Consider the following 25,272-nt stretch of genomic DNA (forward strand, 5'->3'; position numbering starts at 1 on the left):
TCTTGTCTATTTCGTGCCTTCTTATGTTTTTTTTTTCACTCCAATTTTCTCCCTTCCCTGAAGGTGTTGATTTTCTCACTGGGGAAGAGCACAGTTGGCAGCGCCTGCCTTCCAGAACCTTGCCCAAGTCCCCTTTATTCACATGTGAGCCAGTGATTGTCAGAGGACTACCTGACTGTAGAGGACACCAGATTCTTTGTCGTCCAGCATCCACACACGTGTACGTCCAGTAGTACTGCTGTGTGGTCATCAGGACCAGGCCGATTTCCCTTTCTTAACCCAAGTGTGAAGTGGTGTCAGTGACCCCACCAGGACTGAAACTTGACTATATAATAATGGGTGGTGGTAAGATTTTCCCTCTCAGGTGGATGTAAAAGATCCCATGGCAATACTTCGAAGAAGAACGGTGTGTTCTGGCCAATATTTATCCCTCAATCAACATCACTAAAAACAGATTATCTGGTCATTATCACATTGCTGTTTGTGGGACCTTGCTCTGCACAAATTGGCCACCTGGTTTCCTACATTACAATAGTGACTACATTTCAAAAGTATTTAATTGGCTGTAAAGCAATTTGGGATGTCCTGAGGTCGTGAAAGGCGCTATATAAATGCAAGTACTTTCTTTCTTTACAATGGGCGAAAACATTTTTTTAATATTCATATAGAGTGCTGCCACTTTAAATCATTTCCACAATGAGGTGATTTTCTAACTTTACACTGCAGGCGGGGAGCCTAGTTTACTGGTAGCTCATGTCAGAAACTCGGGTGTGCCGTGTGTGTAATTTTATTGACTATTAGATTAAATTTCCAATATGTGCTAAGAGCCTGTGAGGTCCTCTGTTGACAGGGCCTAATGTTGGGTCCCATCTTAAACTCTTGTTTAAAAATTCTTGTCACAACAACTGTGGCAGACTCCCTGATTATCACCATATTGGACCCTCCCAAAGATTGGCCCCAGGGAGTTTCTATTTTGCAAGATCTGAGACTTTTAATTACAGAATGCAGCAAATCGGGAAAAAAAAACTGTCTCACACCCAGCACGGGTTTCCCAGAGTGTAAAATAGTCTGCAAAATAACACAGGGCCCGAGGCAAGAGAGAAGTTGGTCGATCTACTGAATCATAATCAGAATCCTCATTGGTGAAAATGCTCTTTTTTTGAGTTTGTGTTGAAAAGAACACAAAAAGATTCCCATGATGGTTCAGCAGTTTTATCCGGTTAGTAGATGAGACACACGGACTGGGGAGGTGCCAGGTTCAATCTCCGGTCTGTGGTAAGTTAGCTGCCAACAGGTTGGGCAGCAGTAAGGATGCTACAGTTGATGTCATGCCCCATGGTTATGGAGAGAAAAAAAAAATCAGCCAAGGTTTCCGGTCCTGATTACCTAGCAGAAACTTCTGTTACCTCTAGACTTGACTATTCCATTGCTCTCCTTGCCAGCCTCCCATCTTCCACCCTCTATAAATTTGAGCTCATCCAAAATTCTTCTGCCCATGTCTTAACTTGCACCAAGTTCCATTCACCCATCACCCCTGTGTTCGCTGACCTACATTGGGGTCCGGTTCGACAATGTCTCAATTTTAAAATCCTCATCCTTGTTTTCAAATCCCTCCATGGCCTCGCCTCTCCCTATCTCTGTAACCTCCTCCAGCCCTACAACCCTCCGAGATTCCTGCTTTTCTCCAATTCTTGCCTCCTGCGCATCCCTGATTTTAATCGCTCCACCATTGGTGGCTGTGACTTCAGCTGCCTGGGCCCTAAGCTCCAGAATTCCCTCCCTAAACCTCTCCACCCTCCTTTAAGACACTCCTTAAAACCCACCTCTTTCACCTGTCCTAATATCTCCTTATGTGGCTCAGTGACAAATTTTGGTTGATTAATGCTCCCGTGAAGTGCCTTGGGATATTTTTCTACGTTAAAGGTGCTATATAAATGCAAGTTGTTGATGTTGGACGTGTACCTGGGTGAGCAAGTGGTGGGCTTAGCAGTGATGCAATGGCAGCCAAATGTTCACTCCCTCCAACTTCTCCCCCATCATCACCACATGGGGGTACCTTCACCGGATGGACTGCAGCTGTTCAAGAAGAAGGTTCATCACCACCTTCTCAGGGGCAACTAGGGATGGGGAATAAATGCTGGCCTTGCTAGCGGCACCCATATCCCTAGAATGAATAAAAAACATTCCCCAATGGCAGAAGAAGCTCTGTACATGAAATTATTGGCAAATCACTGGCCTGCATGGGTGGGCTGAGAGTGTAGTCTGCAGCCAGAATCAGAAAGTCACGATATCAACTTTTCAGCAATTGTGCATGCACAGATGCAAATGTTGCCCATTGTTGGTGAATTTGCTTAATATAAACAAGGCATATTTGGCACGGAGTAGTTTCATAATGTCCTGCATTTCTGCTATTTAAGGTTAATATCTTCTAAACAATCAAGGCCGTCAAAGCTGCAAAAATAGTCTTGGGGCAAAATGGAAATTTGTGTGTGGTTGCATAAATTATACCTGGCTGTATGGGGGTATGTGAGCAATCTATTTTATTGGCTTCAGCTAGTTAATTCCATCAATAAAAACAGCTGAAAAATGAAAAACAAGTTGAACGAGAACTGAGTTCCATGAGATTTGCTGCTTTGTAAACCAGGATATAAAAGCATAAAGTGACATGAGTGTATTTAAAACTCATCAGTCTGAAGGAAGTCTCGACTACCTCTGGCTGAGTTTATATTGCTGGTGTCGGTTTTCTGTAAACAGACTTCTCCACATTGTTCTAATTCCATAGTGAAGAAGCTGTGATGTAGAACATGAGCACACAGGAGAACAAATAACTGTAATTGCTGTCTAAATTTACAGATCTCGGTTGGGAATCTTTTGAGCAGAAGCGATGCTGTCTGGCAAATCTTTCACTGCATTTATCTCATCAGGAAGGGACAGGTTACTGGGGCAAAGACACTAGAAGAACAAATTGGACATCATGACCAATGTGCAGAATTTCCTGAGTTTTGAATGTTGAAATCCTTGCCTAATTCTATGTCCTGGTTTTTAGAAATGGGTGTGGGGAGGGAGGTGAGGGGTACAACGTCAAGATAAGGATCAAATTCAGCCTTAGATCTGCTCCCTTTCAGTCTGTTCCCTCTGCTGCATACTCTGGATGTCGGCCGACCTTTGTGAGACTTCCTCCCATGGCATGGTTCTTTCCTGAGCACTTTTGCAGATGTTCCTCAGTGAACAGTTTTCCATAATGAGGAGCCCAAGTAAGTCCAGCTGCCACTACAGTGATCACACAGCACTTTTCTTCTTAACTCCCAGCCAAACTACTTTCCCCACACTTCATACTAATCCTGACTTTGGGTAATACTTTATATGTGTAACTACACACTACAGGAAACATGGATGTTACAAGTAAGAAAGAAAGACTTGCATTTATATAGCGCCTTTCATGACCTCAGGACATCCCAAATTGCTTTACAGCCAATGAAGTACTTTTGAAGTGTAGTCACTGTTGTAATGTAGCATGGTGTATAATAGTTAAAGATGAAGCCGAAAGGGATAATAGATTCAGAACTTAACATGGCAAATCACTGTGGAGCAATAATAAACAAAGCAAACAAATGCTTAATTGTACTGCAAGAGAATCTGATAAATCTGTAGATGTGACACTAACGCTCTGGGTAGTCCAGAGCTTGAGTACCGGGTTCAGTTTTGGTTAGAAGAGGAACTTTCAAGCCATGAAGGTGGTGCACAGAAGAACCACAAAGCTGATCCCTAGCATCAAAGGATTGAGTTACGAGAAAAGCCGAGAGAAACTGTTTTTAAGCTCGAAAAAGAGGGGATCTCATAAAAGTAGACAAGGTATTAAAAGGCATAGCTAAGGTTAAACCTGAGCATTACTTCAAAGTTTTAAAAGATTACTAGAACAAAGGGACATGGGTTAAAACTGGTGAAAGGAACATTTAGGACAGATGTTTGTGTGAAGAAATTCTGCCCTAAGAGAGATCAAGACTTGAAATGGTTTTCCTGCTAGGGTAGCAGAGGAAAAAAACCTTCGACTCATTCCAGATACAGTTAGATGATGGGGGAAATCAAGTTTTTTTAATTCTTGATGAATGTGCTAAGAAGGGCCAAATGGTTTACTACAGTTTAGATTTTTACACAAGTGCGTTTGTGCGAATGGATTAAGGCTTTGTGAAAGGCGTGAGACCATTAGACCTGGAATTGAAACTGATCTTTATTGTAATATATGTGCATCAATCCAACCAAGCAAAAGGATAAAACTGTCAATCGCATAGTTACTACTGGAATTAGATTTTTCTTATTTTCTCCTTTAAGCGGACTGGATCTGAATTGAGTCCAGTGGATTGATGAGTTTTGATTAATCTGAATTGGAATTATATTGAAACAACTGATCCATGAAAGGAATATTTCTCTGAACACAATGTTTTCTGGAGGACAATCCAAAATATAACCTATCCTCCTCTATGAAGCCATGTTAACCCTTGTGTGTTACAGAAATCACTGCTTACACTTGACCAGTTCAGGTTCTGTGTGTTTGGAAGCTTTAGAGATGAGGAAGAAAATGAATTCAGAACAACTGTTTCAGCGGTAAAATAATTTAAACTTAATCTGAACTGTAAATAGGAACTCTTGCAAACTGGATGGGACTGGGTGAATTCTGATATAAGGTCACACCTAAAATGTTAACCTATTTTTCTCTATCAAACACTGATATATTTGTTGTGCATTTCCAGTTTTTACTTCAGATTTCTAAAATTTGCAGTTTTGCTTTTTATCTCAATGAGTCAGGTCTTCAAGGCATGTCACTAGTTCTCTTCCTCATCTACCTGACTAGATACAACAAAAACTTGTATTTATTCACTTATTTTACTGAAACAGCTGGTGCAAGATACCTGTTTATCTTTATTTCCAATAGAACTTCAAAAGCTTTATTATACACTAATAGTTCCTGTGGCAGTGCTTGCAGACTGAGGAAGGGAAGCCTGGAAGAGGCAAGTGAAGACAGGCCAAGGAGCTATTGGCAGGTAAGGGCCAAAGCCTGTCAGGGATGGGGATGTTTGGCAGGTGCACGGCTGAGAAGCAAGCGGAGTATAGGCAGGGTGAGCACAGACCGGCTGTGAGTGGGGCACAGGCAGCAGAACACAAGGAGGGTGGGGGAGCAGGTAGAGCACAGGCAGGCCATAGAACAGAGTGGAGCAAAGAGGGGCAATGGAGTCATAGGGCGGAGTGGAGCAGAGACAATTCATGGACAGAGACATGTCAATGCATATCAGGCCCGGGCCAGAAGCTCCCTCCTGTGCTGGCATTGGAGGAGCTGCAGTGATGTGGTGACATCTACAATCACTCCTTGCTCCCCTTCTTGTGCTAGGCACAGCTCAGTTGGGCTAATGGTCTGTGTGAGAACAAACCAAATAGTTCCAATTAAGTCATGAAAGCCCTGAGCTATGATGCTTGAGTTGTAGCTGCCACTTTGGAAGCAATGATAGCCCTTAGAACCTCCTTCTGTTGTTTTGTTGCTGCAGAAATCTCCCGGACCGCCACTTTCACCAAGGTATTCTGTATGCCCTGACATACTTCCCACATTGTGTTGCAGATGCTGGTTGTGAGCTCCTCCAACTAATCCATGATCTGCAACACATGAGAGGAGACTATCTCCACTGCCCGCACATGAGATATTTGCTTCTGAATCATAGTCCTTTTGAAGGCTGGGCCTCTGCAATCTGGATCCATGGGCTCCTCGGCCTAGGGCAAGAATTTCTCCTAACCTTGGGGAGAGATGGTTAGTCCCTGATCATCTACTCCCAGTTACTCTTGCTCACTGGTGCTCTGTATTTAATGTGTCCAAGTATCTGGGCAGGTGCTTGAATGAATAAGGTGCCATGATGGAGTTGGTGGATCTGGTGCAGGAATGGGTGGTGTGGAAATGCCAGGCTACTCGTCAGTTCCTTCTTTCTCTAAACATCCAGCACCTGTGAGGGATACAAAGGACATTCATTTTAGAAGGATGTCCACTTACTTGTGATTCAGAAGAAGTGACTGAGCATTGACAGGACACTTTTCCAATATTCAGAATGTGTGAAGTCTGTAACCAATTATTGTACAGTGATAATTCATTCCATTACCAACCCGAAGCTGATAGCTCTCCTCCAACTTCTCCGTCTCCTATCGTCTCCCCTGTGTGTGTGTGTGTCCCTTCAGGAGTTGCAGAGCTCTGTCTTCATGCCTACCTAAGGGTCTGCTGGTTGTCAGTCCTCCTCCCATGGCAATTCGTTGCTGCTGATTGTGGGCGACTTTTTCCTTTGCAAAGAAAATAAAGATATAGAAAGGCTAGCAATGAATTCAAAATTGAATTTAACCCGTGTGTTTGCAGATATTCCATTGTGATCATGCTTTCAGGTGCAGTCTGCACAGCAATCTCTTCACTTTTTGTTCAAACATCCAGGATGCGGGATAGGGACCTGTAGAATGGTGGGAGAGAGATTGTGGTTCATGAGGTCTTATGTTCATATTAACTGACTCATTCATCTCTTCATTTACTGATGCGGATGGTGTGGAGGTGAGTCATACTTCCAGCGTTATTTCAGGATCAGCGAGGGTACTTGTGCCTTCAGCTATCTTAGCCAGCCTCATAAGGTAATTAAAATGTTTCTGGCACTTTATTGATGGTCATGGGGCAGTTGAGGTGGCACTCACTGTCTGAGCCATCTCCCTCCATACTGCCTGCATTACCCTTTTCTGGGACCTCCTGTCTCGGATGCTAAAGGACTTGTCTCTTTTCCTTATCTCTGTCACTTTTACCTCCAGCAAAACTTCAAACACTACAGACATCCCTGTTGTTGCTCCTTCTTCTGTCATTTTAATCCTCTTCTTGTGCTCTCACTTTCTCACACAAATTTCTGATCTTCTGGGCCCTGTAAGCTGCAGTGGCCTTTTAACAGATGCTGCAACAAAAATGTATTTCCCTCCCTCTGCTATTTTCCCAGGAGTTCCAATGGCCTCCTGCCAGAGTTAAAGCGCCAAATTCCTGAAAGTCTCCTGTTCTTCAGAAGGCTGCCCTCAAATGAGTGGCAACTTCAAGTGTCAACTTTAATGAGCGTAAATGTCAGTTCTGCTGTTACGATGTGTGTTTACTGAAGGATAGGGTGTGTATATCTCTATGTGGCTTTTGTCCTCCTGCATTCCACTGCATTTTATTGGGTGTCTCTGGTTGGGGTTTGGCAGCCACCTGCTTCTTGATTGTACCAGGAAGAGTTCCCCTGTGTACACTAGTGAAAATCAGATAGGTAACAGAGTTTTATGGCAAGGAAGATTAATATCATGATTAATGGACCATAATAGTTTAATGATCTACAGCTGTAATCATTTACAGCTAATTCAAATCACCAGCAGAATCCCATCATGTTCAGTAAGGCAAAACTAAGGTGCAGCTTCTCAGATGAAGCCATTTTTCAGCAAATACACAGTTTTTGTCTTTTTTTCCTGCATTTATTTCCTGAAGATGCTGACTCTAATACCCAATGGGACCGACCAACCTTAGGTACCTTGTCATTCTTAATGTGTAAGCCTAGACAGTGAGTGCTAGCAGGTTATTTAACTGTAGGGCATCACAGCCAAGACTGGTCTTGTCCTCACCCAATGTCTCGATGCATGCATGTTTTCCAACAGGGGTTACTGGACAGTGGCGGGGGGGTGGAACCCTAGTTGGTTTTCCCCTTCTTGGCCCAGGAGTGCTGAGGCCAATTACAATGCTTGTCTCTTCACTCGCCCCCAGCTGAGATCAGCAAGACCAGATATTGTATCTTGGACTTTCCTGCTCCTGTGATTCAGTTCCAAACTGAGCAGCGCATTTACTAACTAAACTATTGGAGGGGCTACCAAATAACCTTAGTTAACTCTAAGGAATGCGGTAGTGTAGTTTCACCAAAAGGAAAACAGTTAAAAACAAAGTTCAACAGAGCCAGTCTGTTGGTGTACTAAAATAATGTACCAAGGTGCTGTCTGATGGTGCAGTTGAAGGTAGATTTACTTCCATGATGTTCACACAGAATAAGTTCTTGGTTTTAGTTGGGTTTTCCCTGGGGGGGTGCGGAGCAGGAGAGAGGTTGCTATCCTGCAGATAATGAATGGAGAGTCAATCTGGGGCCATTTTCACACAATCACAATTGATTTGGATTCATTCTGACAGTAAAGAATTTGGATACCATTTGCAGACCATTATTAATGTCCACTGTAAACTGCTCCATTGGGCATCCTTTGGAAATGGGGTTAGGCTTGGTTCTTAAAAAATGGATGTTCAATGGAGCAGTTTACAGTGGTCCCCATACATGTGACCATCTGTGGAAGGGAAAGCGGGATATCTGATAGAATCAGGGGGAACTAAAATTTCCAAGATTGGGACACAGTTAAAAAACAGATAGATGGATAGTTGAATTACTGTTTTGCACTTGACGACCAGATCAATTTGCTGCCACCATTTGCTGCGTTCTGCTTGACTACAATGTCTGTGCTGAATTGCTGCAATATAAACCTTTAAGAAGTACTAAAGTCTTGGTTTTGCCTGACTATCAACGCTGGCCAAAATCATCGAGCTTCAAAACTAGATGGATCTAAGATTGCATCATTTGCAGAATTAGTGGAGACAGATTAACAATGATAGTTTTTCTTGAATCACCACCAGTCGATAGCACGCCACGCTCCAGCAGCAGAGACTTACTCGTCAAGGAACAACGATCCGGACCTCCCGCTGACTAAATGCACCGAGCCAGTTCATTATGTCATTGTGCTTGTGTTGCGACACAAAATAGCACCTGAGATGGACGTTGTGATGAATGGGCCAGCTCAATGTCAATTTCAATTTTCCAGCTCACTGCATCCAATTCCCCCCTCCCACCCCTCCCTATGCATTTAAATCTTGGGAGCAATTCCAAGATTGCAAAACTAATCTTTTGTTTTTTTGCTTCCGTTCTCCTGTAGATTTGTTGGAAGACAATTGAGAAAATGACGACCTGGTCATCTGTACATCTAAATAAGGAAGAGCAGCAGATAGAGATCAGTTTGACATTGCTCTCCTGCAATGCAAAACACCAATAGACACTGCTAAGGGCCACAAAAATGTTCCAGTGTCCTTGGATGGTTGCCAGGCCCATATATTTTTACTGGCTTCCCTCTCCCCCTTTGTCTCATTCTTCTAATTACTGTCTTGAACCTTTGTCACCTAATTATTACTGCCTGCTTTACCTCATCTCTTTTGCTCTTGGTGGTGTCCTGCACTAATGGGCTTTCACATTGGCCTCTCAATGGGCCGAATGGCCTCCTTCTATGCTGTATCATTCTATGATAACTGTAGTCTTGCTGCCAAAGTGTTAAACCTGCTGGTGTGCTGAAGCACGAATGCTGGTTGACTGGTTGGTTGGCTGGTTGGTTTTGATGTAGTGATACTGAACTGAAATTGACAGGCCGAATTGGAAATGGAACAAGGTCATTTCAGGAAGTGTAAAATGTTTATGATCTAAAGTAATACGAAGATAAAAGAAAATTTCCCTGTTGATTATTTTACAGTTCATCACAAGGAAAGGTATTGAGTGAAGGTGTTTAACAGTCTCATATTTCAGCCAGCAGTTAACTGCATGTGTTTCAGCACGAGTGTGCTCACTAATATTGACCAACTGCAGTCTCATACTGAAAAACAAACAGGATTGTTTAACCAAGAGCAATGTTTTTCTTTGTGACCCAGGATAGCACGGGTCGGATTCCAGTGCAGTACAGTCGATACCGTCAATTCCTCTTTTCCAACAACACACTCGCTCTGAACTTAAATTACTCTCATCAGGATTTCAATGCTTGCTGCTGCTAACAGAGCCCAGAATTGGTATCTGAAATGAAACTGCTATCGAACTTCGAACAATGAGATTTGTGCGTCACAAAATAGTCAATGTAAACAACCACGATGCTCCACTGAAAGTAAACTGGTGAGATTATAGAATGAGAGCCCTCATTGACCCCAAATACATTCCCCTATTCTCTGCACTGATGCAATTATAGATGAAAACATCAGGCTCTAATGCATCTGGTTTGAACCTGTATGCAAAGCACGTATATTTGTAATAGTGTAATTTGACGATATAAATTCGTACTGATTGTGCAGCAGATACCTCAATGGTTTGGGGTTTACATGTGGGAGGAATAGTGCTAGGTTACTTTTATTTGTCCCCCATTTTGTTAATGGTTTTTCTCATTCCCAAGGAATTCTTGTGCCAAGAATACCCCCCCAAGTCTCTTTGTTTGCCACTGTGTACTGAGATACTAGGAGGTGCATCTGAGCAACAGTGTGTCAGCTTGGCTTAGACGATAACTCGCCTCTTCTTGGACAGCAGCTTGGGTGTTCGTAACCTATATCAGGTTTTGAGCACTTAATCTAGGCTGGCACTTCAGTACTGACAGCATGCCATGTTGTCTGAGGCACTGTCTTTTGGATGAGATGTTAAACTGAGTTCAGGGGGATGTTAAAGATCCCATATCACCATTTGAAGAAGAGTGTGGCGTTCTCTTAGTGTCTATACCAACATTTCTCCCTCAATTAATATCACTGAAAACAGACAACCTGCTTATTTATCTCATGGGATATTGCTGGCACAGAGTGGCTGCTGCATTTGCCTACATAACAACAGTCACTGTACTTCAAAGGTAATTCATTAGGGATAATTTTGACTTTGAGCAATAGTGTAAAACAGCCAATATAGATTCAGCCGGCCATCATACATCTCTCTCGATTTTCATTTCATGTGAAATGTTTTGATTCACTTTGACATGACAAATGCAAATATTACCATTGTTGATTAAGTAATATTCTGATTTTCCCCTCCTCCAAAGCCAGGCTGAGATTAGGAAGTAAATGGTTGTAGAATCAGGAGCCAGAATGTATCCTTCTACTCCATGACCCAACAGCACCAGTGCGCTCTGGCACATGTCCTTAGAAGGATATGTTGATAGGGTGCGATGAAGTAAGGTGGGAGGAGGCTCGTTTGGAGCATAAGCACCGGCATAGACCTGTTGGGCCAAATGGCCTGTTTTGGTGCTGTAAATATTATGTGATACTATGTAATACCTGACGGTACAGTCTGTTGTACTTTATGAGTTTTGATTATGATGATCTTCTATAACTCCTGGGTCCAGTCTACCACATTTTTCTCACTATTAATTGTTAGATTCTCATAAAATGTAGGGGTGCACATATTTTATCTGCAGGTACCTTGAAGGAATCTTCTTCTTCCTGCCAAAATGACTCCTGCTACTTGCCTGCTCCCATTGTGGTGGTAGTGCCTCCTCCCAGATTCCAAAGCATTGGTTTCCATATAGGTGGGGAAATTACCATTACTGTGCTTGTCCTTCATGTTCACTTCAATGAGATGCAGAAATAATATTCTCCACCCCCATTCCCCTCACTTTTACTTGATGCTTTCTTGGGTTTTACAGAGGGCGGCTCATGGAAGTGGGAAGTCTCAGCATGTGTACACCATTAGTGATAGCGTGCATCTACTGGCGTGACATTGGCAATGATGATTGTGGGAAGTCCATGCCCCATATGTGTCACCTTATAGCGGCAAGGACGATGAGAGAGGACACTTGGAGGTTTTTGGCTGGAATATAAGGTAATGAAAGATGAAAAACATTAAACTGGACACAAAACAATCTACTTGAGTTACTTTTTTTAACCTGGGTGAAAGGCCAAGGCTCATAATGCAGGTGATCACCGAGGCCGGAGAGTAGAAAAGAAGATGAGGTAAATCAGGAATAGATGGATTCTAACTGAGAAACCTGCACATAGAATGGATTATAGTGAGAGAGGCTCTGTGTGGTGGTCAGACTCTCTCTATCATCCATAGAGTCAATTATCTGAGGGTGAAGGATGCCTCAATTCGAAGACTGGTAGACATGGTTGCAGCACATTGTGAGGACAACAATGAAAGTCCACCGACTGAACCCATTCACGGCCAAAGTGACCACAGCCTAGTACCAGGGCTGCCCGGCAGTGCTGGGCAGATGACAAGCGATAGTCCTGCAATACTGCTGTAGACTAGATACTTGGCCCAGTTATTGGCTGGAACCCTCTTAAATTGATTGTCAACACAGGTTCATGAGGTCAATCTCCCCAGGCCAAGTTTTACTCCCAGCCAGGGGAGTGGTGGCAGGATTTGGTTACCCTTCAACTGTTGGGGGCAGACACTTCCCTGCCCCTGGAGCTGCAGGTTCATCTCCCCACCACCACCACCACCACCACCTGCTACTCCTAGCTGGGCACGTAGGGGGAGCCTATCCTCTCACTCAAGCATGGAAAGTCAGGCGTGAATCAGGAATTAAGCTTGTATTTTAAAAGCTGGTAGATTATAGGAGAAAGGAAAGACTGGGGGAATTGAAGAGTTCCACAGATTTAACATCCTGGAAAAGAATTAGAATAGACTACAATAGACAGTGTGCCGAATCTTGATTTGAACGCAGTGAGAGTGCAGAGAGGATGGAGAGTGCAGAGAGGATGGAGAGTGCATCTGCAGCTTAGGAGGGGAACAAGAGAGGAGCACTGTCATTCAGCTAGACATGTAAAGCTTTCTTTGCATTTCAAGGCTGGAGCTTCCCCTGTATACAGGCACTAATGCCAATAGCGATATTCGTAGCGCACTTTAATATATGTGTAGATTCATTTCCTGATGGTTTGGGAATACTGCCTTAAATAGACATAAAAAGGAATCTCATTAAAGGGCCTATAATGTCCCAAGAGGAGAGTGAAGAGGCAGTGTTATTATGGTAAGGGTTTAAGATGGCCTAAGGTGTTCCAATAAGGTCTGGGCGTTGGATTAGTAGAATCAGAGCAGTCACAATGCAAATCCACCCCAATCTTTCGGATATTAATAATCCTCTTGCAGAGTTATGGTTCCCTCTATATACAAAATCCTTTTACATCGTTTTTGAAATGAAGCAAAAGCAACATATCGCAGCAGAGCCCTTTTGATTTTTGATGCCCCATATTGTTACTTTAAGTATATTCCTGCAATAAAAAAAAACCACATGGGTCTTGGCTCTGATTCAGCCCGACTCAAAGTAATAAAAATACAGACCACATGAAAGCAGCCAGGGAGGTGACAGGAAGCATAATATTACCTTTGGCTTTCATTTTGGAAATGTGTGACTAATTTTATCCATTACTTTCTAAATCTCCTTCGGAACTCCTGGCCAACAATTACAAACTGTGAAACATTCACAAAAGCGATAGTTCATGTGTGTCAGGCGATGGACAGACCTGCAGCAGAATAAATTTCCATTCGGGCGTGTTGATCTCATGCTGGCCAATCCGACACATGCAGGCAATGTAAAACAGGATACTGCCACGCAGGGAGACATTTCCATTCTCTGGCCCCTCACGTGAATCAAAATACTTTCAGCTGAAATGTAGGCAAGTTTATGGGGATCCATTCTACAGTATTATTAGGCGGGTAAGGGGCAATAGTGCTGGTAAAACCCTGGTCCATGAACAAGCTCAACTGCCACATCACTGAAGCTCTACTTTTCACCCCTTTTCTTCTCTCCCACGCCCAAGTGCTGTTCTTTGTGCATGAACCTAGACAACCGAGCGTCTGCAGGCTATTCAACGGTGGGGCATAGCTGAGCCTGGACCTATCCCCACCCAATGTCCACACGTGCTCACCCTCCAGCTGGGGTTGGTGGAGAGCGATCGGGATTGGGATCGGGAAACACATGTCACTTTATTTTTCCCCTCCCTAGCCAGAAAGATCGAGGCCAATTGCAGTGCCTCTCCTTGCTGAGATTGGCTAGTTCATCACAGACCAGGGATTGAACTGGGGGCTTTCCTGACCAGTTTGGTTCAGGCTGCTTAATGTGGCGCAAGGCAAGGTAGTGGAGTGAAAGACATTCAGGGTGTTTGAAATAGAGTTGGATGCTGGGCTGGGAGATTTAGAGCACTAGAGAGATGGACTTTGATGAGCCAAATGGCCTTTCCTCATCTTTGAACGTTGTGTTCATTTGCCCCATGAGCTGCCCGAGAATCTTCAAAGGGGGTGAAATCCATCTTGAGTGGTACACAACGTGGACGATAGCAAATCGGCAGCCAGTTTTTTACTCAGCCTGACATCCAATGGAAACGAATATCGAGCGGAGTGTAAAACAGGCTGTGATTCGCTATTGCCCATTTTGAGCTGCCTAAGTCGATTTTCGCCCCCCACTGTATCTATTCTAATACTCAATGTTCCATGATGTTTTATACTGGAATATAGGTTATTGAGCTGATTAAGTCACTCAGCCGTCCATCGCCTTTAACTAGTTCTATTCCAATGTAAAAAACTGGAACATTCATTATACCTACGACAGAATGACGAACAGCACACATCAGAACATTAATACGGCTGCACTTGACTTAGAAAGAAAATTACTTTATTACGGAAGCAACTGCCCTGATGGATCAGGTGGTTGAGACAGTGAGTCGTACAGAGCAGAAGGCTCCAGGTTCAACTCTTCATCTGTGCTGTGATAGCTGATCTCAGGGGTGCCAGAATTGGCCTCAGCACATCTTGAGTTATGGAGGGGGAAAAAGTGCTGGGATTCCTGTTTCCAATCGCTATCCAGTGACCCCCCCCCCCCTACTCCACCCCACCCACCATTACAGTGTGCCAAGTGTGGGTGTCAGGTAACAGCCATGTTGCCTGCCAAGACTTGCCATCAACACTTACATATGATGAACTGGCGCTTGAGGTGAAGAACAGGAGGGAGACTTGTACCCTTGAGGCTCCTCCCCAGCAAGAGCCATCGCCTCCAGGTGAGGAGGAGAGAAAACTGACAGAAAGAAGAAGAGGAGAAAATAGACACTAAAGTGAATCCATTTGGAAATTTCTGTTACTCTGTGGAAATCGCACACAAAGCATGAACAGCAAAGGGTGTTTACAGAATTTCTTTGTTAGCCAAAGAACTATAAACAGTGAATGAGGTCGTGGTACATCAGAAGGTTTTATAATACCAAGGCAGCGAACAGCCCACTGCAAGAAATAACGTGATACCTTCTACCAGCTGTGTGTTTGAGAAACTTGTACCTTCCTAATATCGTGAGACCAGCAGCCTGCACTCACAAGGAAATGTACAAACCGAAGGAATAAAAACAGAGGGAATTAAACCGAATCTGTGTACAGATGAGTCTTTTATCAGAGATTATTCAAAATTTGAATTTTGCAGTCACTAAGGTGAGTATTGCCAGTGGTGAGGAATCTTTCCCAACACCTTGCAACCCCGTGACAGCATCAAGCACCCCCAGATCAGACTAACACAGGCAGGCTAAAGCTCTTAGTATCCTTCCCTGTTAAGTGTTCTGAGGTTAGGTATAGTATTAGTTAGATTGTACAGTAAAATTCCCTCTTTACTATCAAAACCCTCCCACATCAGAGACATCATAGATGTAGATGCAAAGTTCCATCCACTCTGCCCCATTTTTAGTGTGTAAAAATATTTATTACAATCTGTAACAAAACATATTAGAATATAACTTATTGTGGTAAAGCATTATGATAATAGAAGCTCGCTACAATACTGGAGACACACAGACATACATTCCAGACCTGAAACGTTTAATAATATGGATAAATGGTTGTATGTATGGATTGAAACTCCGAAATCTAAGTCAAGGAAAACTTGTTGATTTTCTCAGCCTCATCCCAGAGTTAAGGGGAAAGAATCTCAGCTCTGACATGTGTAATGCTGCACAATTAGATTGGAATTTTTACAGGTGACAATACTTTTGAATTGTTCTCGATATATTTCCAGACTTTTGAGGCTATACTCCAGATAAACCATGAACTTGTAAACATGAAGAGTGAAAAGCCCCTTACATTATTTAATAACTCAACATCCTGCATACTTTCATTATGATGTACAAACGCTGTGGAGTAACAGTTAAGTACAGAATTTTTTAACTGCTCCACAGTAAACTCACCATCTGTAAACCTCACAGGATCAATATCCTGGACATATTCCGACATATCGAATATTATTAACTCCCAGATTTGCTCCTCACATAGTTGCACTTGGCCTTCTTTTTCCCAGTAAGTATGTTGTTTTATATTTCCTCCCCTGTCTTATCCTAAGTCCTCCTTGGGTTTGGCACGTAACATTCCCTGGCTGAAAGGGGGGTGCAAATGACTTGTTCGCAGGTGTCTTCCAAACCTACTCTGTACTGGGGGCACAGAGGACCACATCAGAATGGGGGAGGGGGGGTTACACAACCTCTAATTGCCCCCTTCGTCCCCATGGGAAAGTGCCTGATCTCCACTACCTGACTGCCACGAATAGCAAGACTTAGATCAAGACCTCCCTATGCGGAGGGCAGCAAGCATTGGCACCTTTTCCCAACCATTGTATGGTACAGCATCAGTACCAATATCCTGTTATACGCAATCTGTTTAGAAGCAACTTTTCTTTTGTCAGTTCTGAACTACGTGTAACACGCTTCCACTGGTAGTTCTTTAACCAAAAGCTGACGACAGATCTAAGACCACAATCTGTTTCTGGTAATTGTTGCCATGGAACAGTTATAGAAATATCCACAACTGGAACGATTTAACTAAAGCGCCAGATCAAAGGAGCGAAATTGTGGTGATTATAAACGAGGGAATCGGATCCAATCGGACAAACCCAGGAACCTTGTCAGCGTTTTAAAAATCTTTTTTGAATGAAGTAAGCAGAGCTGTAGAGAAATTCTAAACCCCATTAAAGTTATTTTAAAACTAAGCTGTAAAGTCATTGCAATGGAAATAAAACCAAAATTTTTAACAAGTACTAAAAAATAATGGTGACAGACTTACCCTGAAATGCTGTGCAGAAATGCTTCAAGTTCTTTGACAGGCTAAAAGCCTCAGTATTTTTCCTCTTCTCGTCTCTGTCTTTGTTTAAATTTAATTTCTCCACCAAGCTTTTATTTCGTGCGTGTCAACTTCTCCAGCTTTGGGCTTCCTTTTTCTCTTTCTTGTGCAATGAGCTGCTTTCTTTTTTAACCGGGCTGCACTCTCTCTTCAGTGGCTCGAACTGAAGGGTGAACAGCGTGGCGTTGGGCCAGGAGCTGAGGTTAAAGCCAATTGATTGCAGGCTGTCTGCACAGGAAGGAGTGATATACATCCAGCCTCCAGTGCCTCCTCTGCAGAGCTGGCCAATACCAGTGGAGCATATCAGCTGGGAGGAACAAGCACATATTGAAAGAGGAAAGGCTGTTGCTGGAGGGGCTTTTAACTCCTCGAAGGCCACGCTATTATTTTGTATATAACAGGTTATTTGGACTGGGCAAAAAAAAATGCAGTAATTTTATAGCATTAGGGTCAGGAAGAGAAGAGCACTGGTCTAATTTTAGAGTTTCATAAAAATAAAATCTGAATTTTAAATATAGGATGATCCAGATCTTCATGGGTTTAATCAGCAAAACTGTTCAAAAGGAATCAGACAGCATAGTGTGGTGGGACGAGGGTTGTTACCAGTAATTCCTAATGTAGGAAGTTTCCATTCTGGGCAGGCCAGCAGCTGGAGGTTAGTCACTTTTCTGCAGGGAAGCAGGGATCTGAAAGCAGGATTCACCCAGCCTTTTCTCAAACACCACTTATACTGCATTTATAGAAAGAAAGAAGAAAGAACTTGCATTTATATAGCGCCTTTTGGAGTACTTTTGGAGTGTAGTCACTGTTGTAATGTAGGAAACACGGCAGCCAATGAGTGCACAGCAAGGTCCCACAAACAGCAATGTGATAATGACCAGATCATCTGTTTTTAGTGATGTTGGTTGGGGGATAAATATTGGCCAGGACACCAGGGGACAATTTCCCTGCTCTTCTCCAAAATAGTGCCATGGGATCTTTTATGTCCACCTAAGAGGGCAGACAGGACCTCGATTTAACATCTCATCCGAAAGACAGCATCTCCGACAGTGTAGCACTCCCTCAGTACTGCACTGGAGTATCAGCCTAGATTTCATGCTCAAGTCTCTGGAATGGGACTTGAACCCACGACCTATCTAACTCAGAGGCGAGAATGCTGTCACTGGGCCACAGCACGACACCCGAGTTAACCCCGACAACATTGCCAGTGCGTCCAGCGACACGGAGTGCCACCTCACCAGATAGGAATTCCCTCGTGCTGCCGGAGGGAAACTGCCGTTGGTGGCAAACGTCAAACGTAACCAGGTTACACAAGCCGCCATCTTTGCTGGTTGAGGAGGGGGTTCGCCAACGGGCCTTTTCCACAAAAGTTGTTTCTTTGTTGCTGCTGGAGCTCGGAACACCACCCCATGATGTAAGTGGGATAAATTCAGGGGAAAGGTAGCCAAAATAATGGATTGCGGAACCGCCTCAGGGAGAAGTTGCTCCCCTAATATAAATGTGTCTCACCGACTGGCAGCACAGTGGGGTTGGCTGGCAGCTGATGATTGCTCTATGGTGGGGCGGAGTGGGGAGGGAGCAACCTAACAAAGTGCAAATAATTCCCTGCCCTCCCATCAGATAACACAAAAGACGCTGGTTATTTTCTACGCGTTTAGGATTTGTTGCCTGTTGGTTCAAGGTGGACATCTGTATGTCACCTCTTTATTTATTTATAGTTAATAAATCTTGAGGAGAGGAAGCACCTGGAATCCGCATCGTAAATACATTACGGTGTCATTTGGTTTCTCACTGCTAACCTGAAAGAAAAGGCAACCATTAACCCCTTCATTGGCACAGACCAACGTTTAATCTTGGCTTAAAAACCATCGGAGGGGCATATTTTTGTGCCCATGTTTGAATAGTGTCCTTTTTTCACGAGAGTATAATAGGGGATGTAGTGCAGGTAACTGTATAAAACCCAAGTTTGAAATTCAGGGGTAGCCCCTCTTCCCGATGGTCCAGTCAGTAAAGGTGCTACCCAATATAGATCTAAAGCAAGACCCCCTACAGAAAAATACACAAAAAACACGCACTCCATATACATAAAAAGTGAGACCCCCGTCCACAAAACTGCAAGACCATTTACAGAAAATTTTCAAGCTTTCAAACACAAAAAATTCAAGTTCTCTCCATCCTCCCTTCCCCATTCCCCATCCAATCTCCTCCCTACTTCACCACCCATTCTCCCGTCCTCTTTGCCGTATTCTTCCCCTCCCAAATTCTCCCTCCCACCCTCACCCTTCTCCAAAACATGATGACTTGGAAGCTTCAATTCTTTAACATTCCTGGGCCTGGAGGAGTGGTAAAGGTGGATTCCTACATGCTCAGGGAGCGGCCTTTTTCGGTCCTTCAAGTAAGTTGTAGCAATTACACTCCAGGATCTCCTCATGATACCGAATGTTATATCTTTGGAGAAGATATTCTAGAAGGTCTGGAAATAAAAGTGGCTAGTCATTACCACACCAATTTGAGTGCTTATTTGGACAAAACACAATTGACCTCATGATCCCTGAGTTAGGAAGACGAAACCAGTTAGAATTCTTGTTCCTGATCGCTACCCTTCTGGAAACATAGATCTGACTGGACATTGGGTGAGTGCAACCACCGAATGCTGGCTTCCCTCAAATATCTTGCCCAAGTTGTCGTTCTTTGTGTGTGAGCCTGCATGATAAGTTTTAGCAAACTACTTGACGCAGGCAGAGGGGTAGGGGAGAGATTGTAGCCAAGCCCGATCCTGTCCTCACTTCATGTCCACACACATTTTTTCCAATTGGATAGTGATCAGAAGTACGAACCCTGGATGATTTTCCCTTCCCAAGCTAACTGCAGCGCCTCTATTACTGCCCAGTCCGAGATCAACTAACTCAGCACCAAACGAGCATCTCACCTGGGACCTTCATAGGCTGGTAAAGAGTTTCTACTTGGATTTGTAAAGGGTTCCTTTAGAGTCCGTGAAGCCATAATATTGTCCCATCAGAGTATGCAATCATCCCTGAGTTCCCCCAGTTGTTTTTACATCATCCATTCTTCTCCCTGATTTGATCTAACTGTTGTATAAACTGCACACTGGTGATCAAAAATAATGCTTTCACCTGGATTAGGGCTGCCTTCCCTGGAAGAAGCTGCACTGCACGACAGAAAAATACCTGAAATATGCACTTGGATGAATCATTTTGGACAGTGGAGATAGTGACACTCCGGCCATGAAACGGGGACAAACTGAACCTGGAATAATGCTGAAGACACGTGCTTCTAGAGCACAAGAGGGAGCCTCATGCTGGTTTGATTCTGGGGTGATGGGAGTGTAGTCTTCTTCCACCTCCCTGGAATCTTCACCACATCATCCATTGAGCTTGCTTTCGTAACACAAGTGCTAAATGTCAGTAAAGCGGGGCAGCTGTGAATTTCTGCTGACACGGCTACTCTCCCCACCACCCCCCCCCATATGAAAGAGTGCACGCAGTGCAGCATTGATTGATTTTATATCTCACTGTACCCAGCAACACTGCTTTGCACCACTTTAGCACAGATACATAAATACAGGCCTAATCCTTTAAGGCGGCTAAAATCCCAAAGGATTTACCATTCATCCCAGTCCATAATGGTGTGATTGGATCCAATAGTATTTGAACAGGATTCTTTGGAGGATGTTTTGCTGAAGGATGATAATGAGATTACAGTTGCTCAAACGTAGTACAGTCTACAGATACAATACGGTATTAAATCATTAATAGGACAAGGCTCTGCACTTCTTCCTATCTGTGTCCACACAAGACAAGGTTTACGAGGCTGGCAGATGCAGTGCTGTGATGCGTTTTAGCACTGAGAAAGAGGGGCTGTGGTCTCCGGAGCCTAAGGGTAAAAAACATCACTCTATCAACGGCCTGGGTTCCTTAATAAATTTTCCACATTTCAAGTGGTTAAGCACTTCCCTCCCAGCACTCTGCCAAAAATCTGGGCCCCAGGGTCTGCGTATCACTTCCAGTCATAAAACAAGAAGTCTCAGCTTTAATTAAATCCCTTCACCTGCACTTTTTGTTTGGAGGATAAATATTCAAACATCTAATAGAAGGCGTAACGTTTGATCCCAGTGTTTATGAAGCTGAGGAGCACACTTTGGTTACTTTATTTGGTTATGATTGAACTAATGTATGCCATTAAGTCTAATTTTTTTACTTGCGAGTTATCAGCACCTGACCAAATATATAAGTACACCCAATTATAAAATAAACACTGCAGAAGTACCAGAATGTTATTCTGTGGCTATCATTCTACCTTTTGGCTCCCGGTCCGGGAATGCCTTGATTTTAAAATTCTCATCCTTGTTTTCAAATCCCTCCATGGCCTCACCCCTCCCTATCTCTATAACCTCCTCCAGCCCTACAACCCTCTGAGATCTCTGCGCTCCTCCCATTCTTACCTCTTGCACATCCCCGATTTTAATCGCTTCACCATTGGCGGCCGTGCCTTCAGCTGCCTAGGCCCTAAGCTCTGGAATTCCCTCCCTAAACCTCTCCGCCTCTCTACCTCTCCTTCTTTAAGACGCTCCTTAAAATCTACCTCTTTGACCAAGCGTTTGGTCACCTGTCCTAATATCTCCTTATGTGGGCTCTGTGTCAAATTTTGTTTAATAACGCTCCTGTGATGTGCCTTTGGATGTTTTACTACATTAAAGGTGCTATATAAATGCAAGTTGTTGTTGTATGAATGTTTGTGCAAAGCAAGATCTGAGATGCTAGCACTGGGAATGGAATCCTTTCCCTTTTGGAACATCCAGTGTCAGCATCAAGCCCCCTAAGGTCAGTTACAGCATAGGTTAGATGGAGAGTAAACTTCTCTCTAATCTTTTCCAAAAATGGGGCAAGAATTCCTTCGGCTACTATTTGTATTAACATCGTAAGTTTTCGCCCTAATGTGCCTTAACCCCAGTCTCAGATGAGCACTCTGCTGTACTTCTGGGAACATAAGTGGGCCGTTCAGCCCCTCGAGCCTGGTCTGCCATTCAATTAGATCATGGCTAAGCTGTACCTTAACTCTATCTACCTGCTTTGGTTCCATTACCCTTAATACCCTTGCCTAACAAAAATCTATCAATTTCAATTTTGAATTTCTCAATTGACCTAGCCTCATCAGCTTTTTTGGGGAGAGAGTTCCAGATTTCCACTACCCTTTGTGTGAAGAATCATAGCATCATAGAAGGAGGCCGTTCGGCCTATCATGCCTGTACGGGCTCCTTGAAAGAGCTATCCCTCGTTTTGTCCCCATAGCCCTATATTTTTTTCCAATCCCTACATCAACCTTCTGCAGTCTTCATGAGTGAGATTGGCAATTTAGGCACGTTTTGTGTTGTGGACTATGTCTTTAAGAACTGGATTGTGCATGGATGTTGGATAAGCGTAGGGTCAGCCTAGGTTACGATGGCCCCTCACAACCACACAGTTTCAAAACCTGCCAAAACTCACTGTCTGGGTTGACACATGAAGAAGACCGCTTGCTTGAATTGCTGTAAAGCTGACAGTACCTTTGAAGTTCTACCCCAGCAAGACTCACTGCATTCAAGAGGGGAGAGGAGAAAACGGGGGGAAGAAGCAATTTGCGACACATCTTGGAGGAACCTGATAAGTGACATCTGTCACATTACTTCTCCCTTGATTCCTAATTCCTCTAAAATTTTAAGATGTGTCACATTATCTGGGGAAGAGACAAAATAAAACATGTTTTCCAGCAGCACAGAAGACATGACCCCCAACTAGAAGGCCATTTGGTCCATCGTGTCTGTGCCCACTGTCTGAAAGAGCTACCAATTAGTCCCACTCCCTTGCTCTTTCCCCATAGACGTGAAAATATTTCCTTTTTATTACAGGTCCAATTCTCTTTTGAAACTTACTATTGAATCTGCTTCCACCACCTTTTCAGGCAATGCCGTCCAGATCGTAACAACTCGCTGAATAAAAAAAAATCTCCTCATCTCCCCCCTTGCACAGATTCCCGAATCCAATGCTCAATAAGACATAAAGCCCCTCTAGCTGTGGGCATTTATGAAATGTCATACAGATGGGGCAGGGGTGAAGATTTTTGCCATAACTCCTGAGGACTCACAGATCAGTTCGGGAGCCAGCTGCCCTCTGCAGCTAAACAGCAAACATCTCACTGTAAGGGCGGAACATTTCATCCCAGAAATCATTAGATAAGAATTTCAGGAGGAAGAAATGAAACGATTCTCAAGATTCCCAAGCGTGCTCCTTTGCGATGCTGGGCACGGGTATCAGCACAGTGAGTGACAGCGTTAGATATCGCTTCATATACAGAAGGCGCAGAGAGGCCACTTTAAACAAACAGATGGACCCTTGATTGACAGCCCCCTGCTACCCAGAGAATACTCAGCCCTTTGGAGAGGGACTGTACCAATCACCTGATGTACAGGGTCAATGGTTGCAAAAACATAGTTAATTCCCCTGTTAGAAATGCACAGCGACTCCAATCCTGAGGTTTATTTATTCTTCAAATCTATCTTGTTCATTGGTGCAGCCTGGAAACCCAATGTTACTTGGTTTAGATTGTAGAAGAAGCTGAAACCCTTTAGTTTATTTCGCTGTTTATATTTTCTTGCCACAGATTTTAAAAATCCAATACAAATGACTTTTTAAGAGTAAAATCTCATACGTCGTAAACTGTTTCCCACCTGGTTCCTCCTTTAGAATTCATAACATTTTCAGTTTAACCGAATGACCTGACCTGTGGGTGAAAGCCAATATTGTAGCCTTTAACAGCATTAGTATAAAAGAATGCCAAGAGATTGAAGAGTTTACAAAAGGGGCAGTCACTAACCTATTTATTGCAGATTTGATTTTTCTGCTTTTGGCATATGTTTCCACCACATGCATCTCATGTTATAATAGATGTCCGGCTGTACTGTACCGGGACATTAAGGATAGGCAGATCAGTCAAAGGATGAGACCAAGCTGAGTCTCTCAATTGACTCGGTATCCCCAGTTCTTTGACATAGTACAGATGGGACTCTATTATTATGTTTCTTCTTTGAAATGCTAGCTTGTTGTTCTGATTTTCGCAACTCTCAGAGATCAAAAAGTGGCTGAGATTTATTCATTACTGCTGACTACTGAAGAGTTGCCAGCTGCAATTGGCTGCCTTTGAAAGTACAGGCAACACTGTAACCTGGATGTTACACTGCACGGATATTAGAGTTCGGACACTTAATGCCCTTGTCCACTATCTCAGCAAAGTATTAACCCAAACAGGTAAGTGCCTTCATTAAAAGAGTAAACAAATATTCGCACAGTATAATTTCAAGGCCGATATTTTCTAATACACTTATTGAATATGAGGTAATGCACTAAGTAACTGATTTTTTTTTACAAGCACTGAAATTTGTGGAAACGGAAAGCAATTTCCACTTTTTGCATTTAGTGTCAATTTACGGCACTTTCAGGGCAGTTTTAGTATCAGGGTTGGATGTAGAGCAAAACTCTCTCAAGATTGCTGCAATAATAACACTGAGCTCAGTGAGCACAGCACCAGCATAAAATTTCCATTTCCTTTACCAGTCAGTCCTTTGGTCTTTTTTATATTGGGGTGAGGGCCATGCTGGTGGCACTTGCTTCTGACACACTGGTCTCATGCAGCTGACAGCAACCCTAAAGTACTGGGCCCTTCCCAGTGCCAGCCTTAGCGAACTCCAGCAAGTTTACTTTTGGGTTGCATCTGGTTGCGTGACACCAGTCCGACTGAAGTCAAAGCCACAACATACGAAAGTTAGGCTACCATCCAAACAGGGTAGAATTATTGGCAATTTTGTGCTGTGAACGTTTAAAGAAAGACTTACATTTATATAGCGCCTTTCATAACCACAGCCAATGAAGTACTTTTTGAAGTGTAGTCACTGTTGTAATGTAGGAAACACGGCAGCCAAATTGCACACAACAAGCTCCCACAAATAGCAACGTGATAATGACCAGATAATCTGGTGTTTAATTAGGTGTTGGTTGAGGGATAAATATTGGCTAGGACACCAGGGAGAACTCCTCTGCTCTTCTTCAAGGTAGTGCCATGGGATCTTTCACACCCACCCGAGAGGGCAGACAGGGCCTCAGTTTAACATCACATCAACAGTCCAGTGCTCCCTCAGTACTAGATGTCAGCCTAGAGTTTATGCTCAAGTCTCTGGAGTGGGATTTAAACCCACAACCTTCTAATTCAGAGGCAAGAGTGCTATCAACTGAGCCAAGGCTGACACCATTTTTTTTACACAAACTTGGGGTTCTTGAGTTGAAAATACCAAGTGATT

At 43.4% G+C, this 25,272-nt stretch overlaps 1 protein-coding gene across 2 annotated transcripts in view; it reads right to left on the minus strand.

Moving 5' to 3' along the window:
- The window catches only part of LOC137344534 (prickle-like protein 1), an 87,758-nt gene extending 70,636 nt beyond the window's left edge, over window positions 1-17,122 (minus strand). For both annotated transcript variants that reach the window (XM_068007580.1, XM_068007579.1), the window contains exon 1: window positions 16,869-17,122. The gene's annotated coding sequence lies outside the window, so the exon portion shown is untranslated. The remainder of the gene's footprint in view (window positions 1-16,868) is intronic.
- Window positions 17,123-25,272: the final 8,150 nt, after the last annotated feature.

This window comes from Heptranchias perlo, chromosome 27 (genome assembly GCF_035084215.1).
Source record: "Heptranchias perlo isolate sHepPer1 chromosome 27, sHepPer1.hap1, whole genome shotgun sequence".
NCBI lineage: Eukaryota > Metazoa > Chordata > Chondrichthyes > Hexanchiformes > Hexanchidae > Heptranchias > Heptranchias perlo.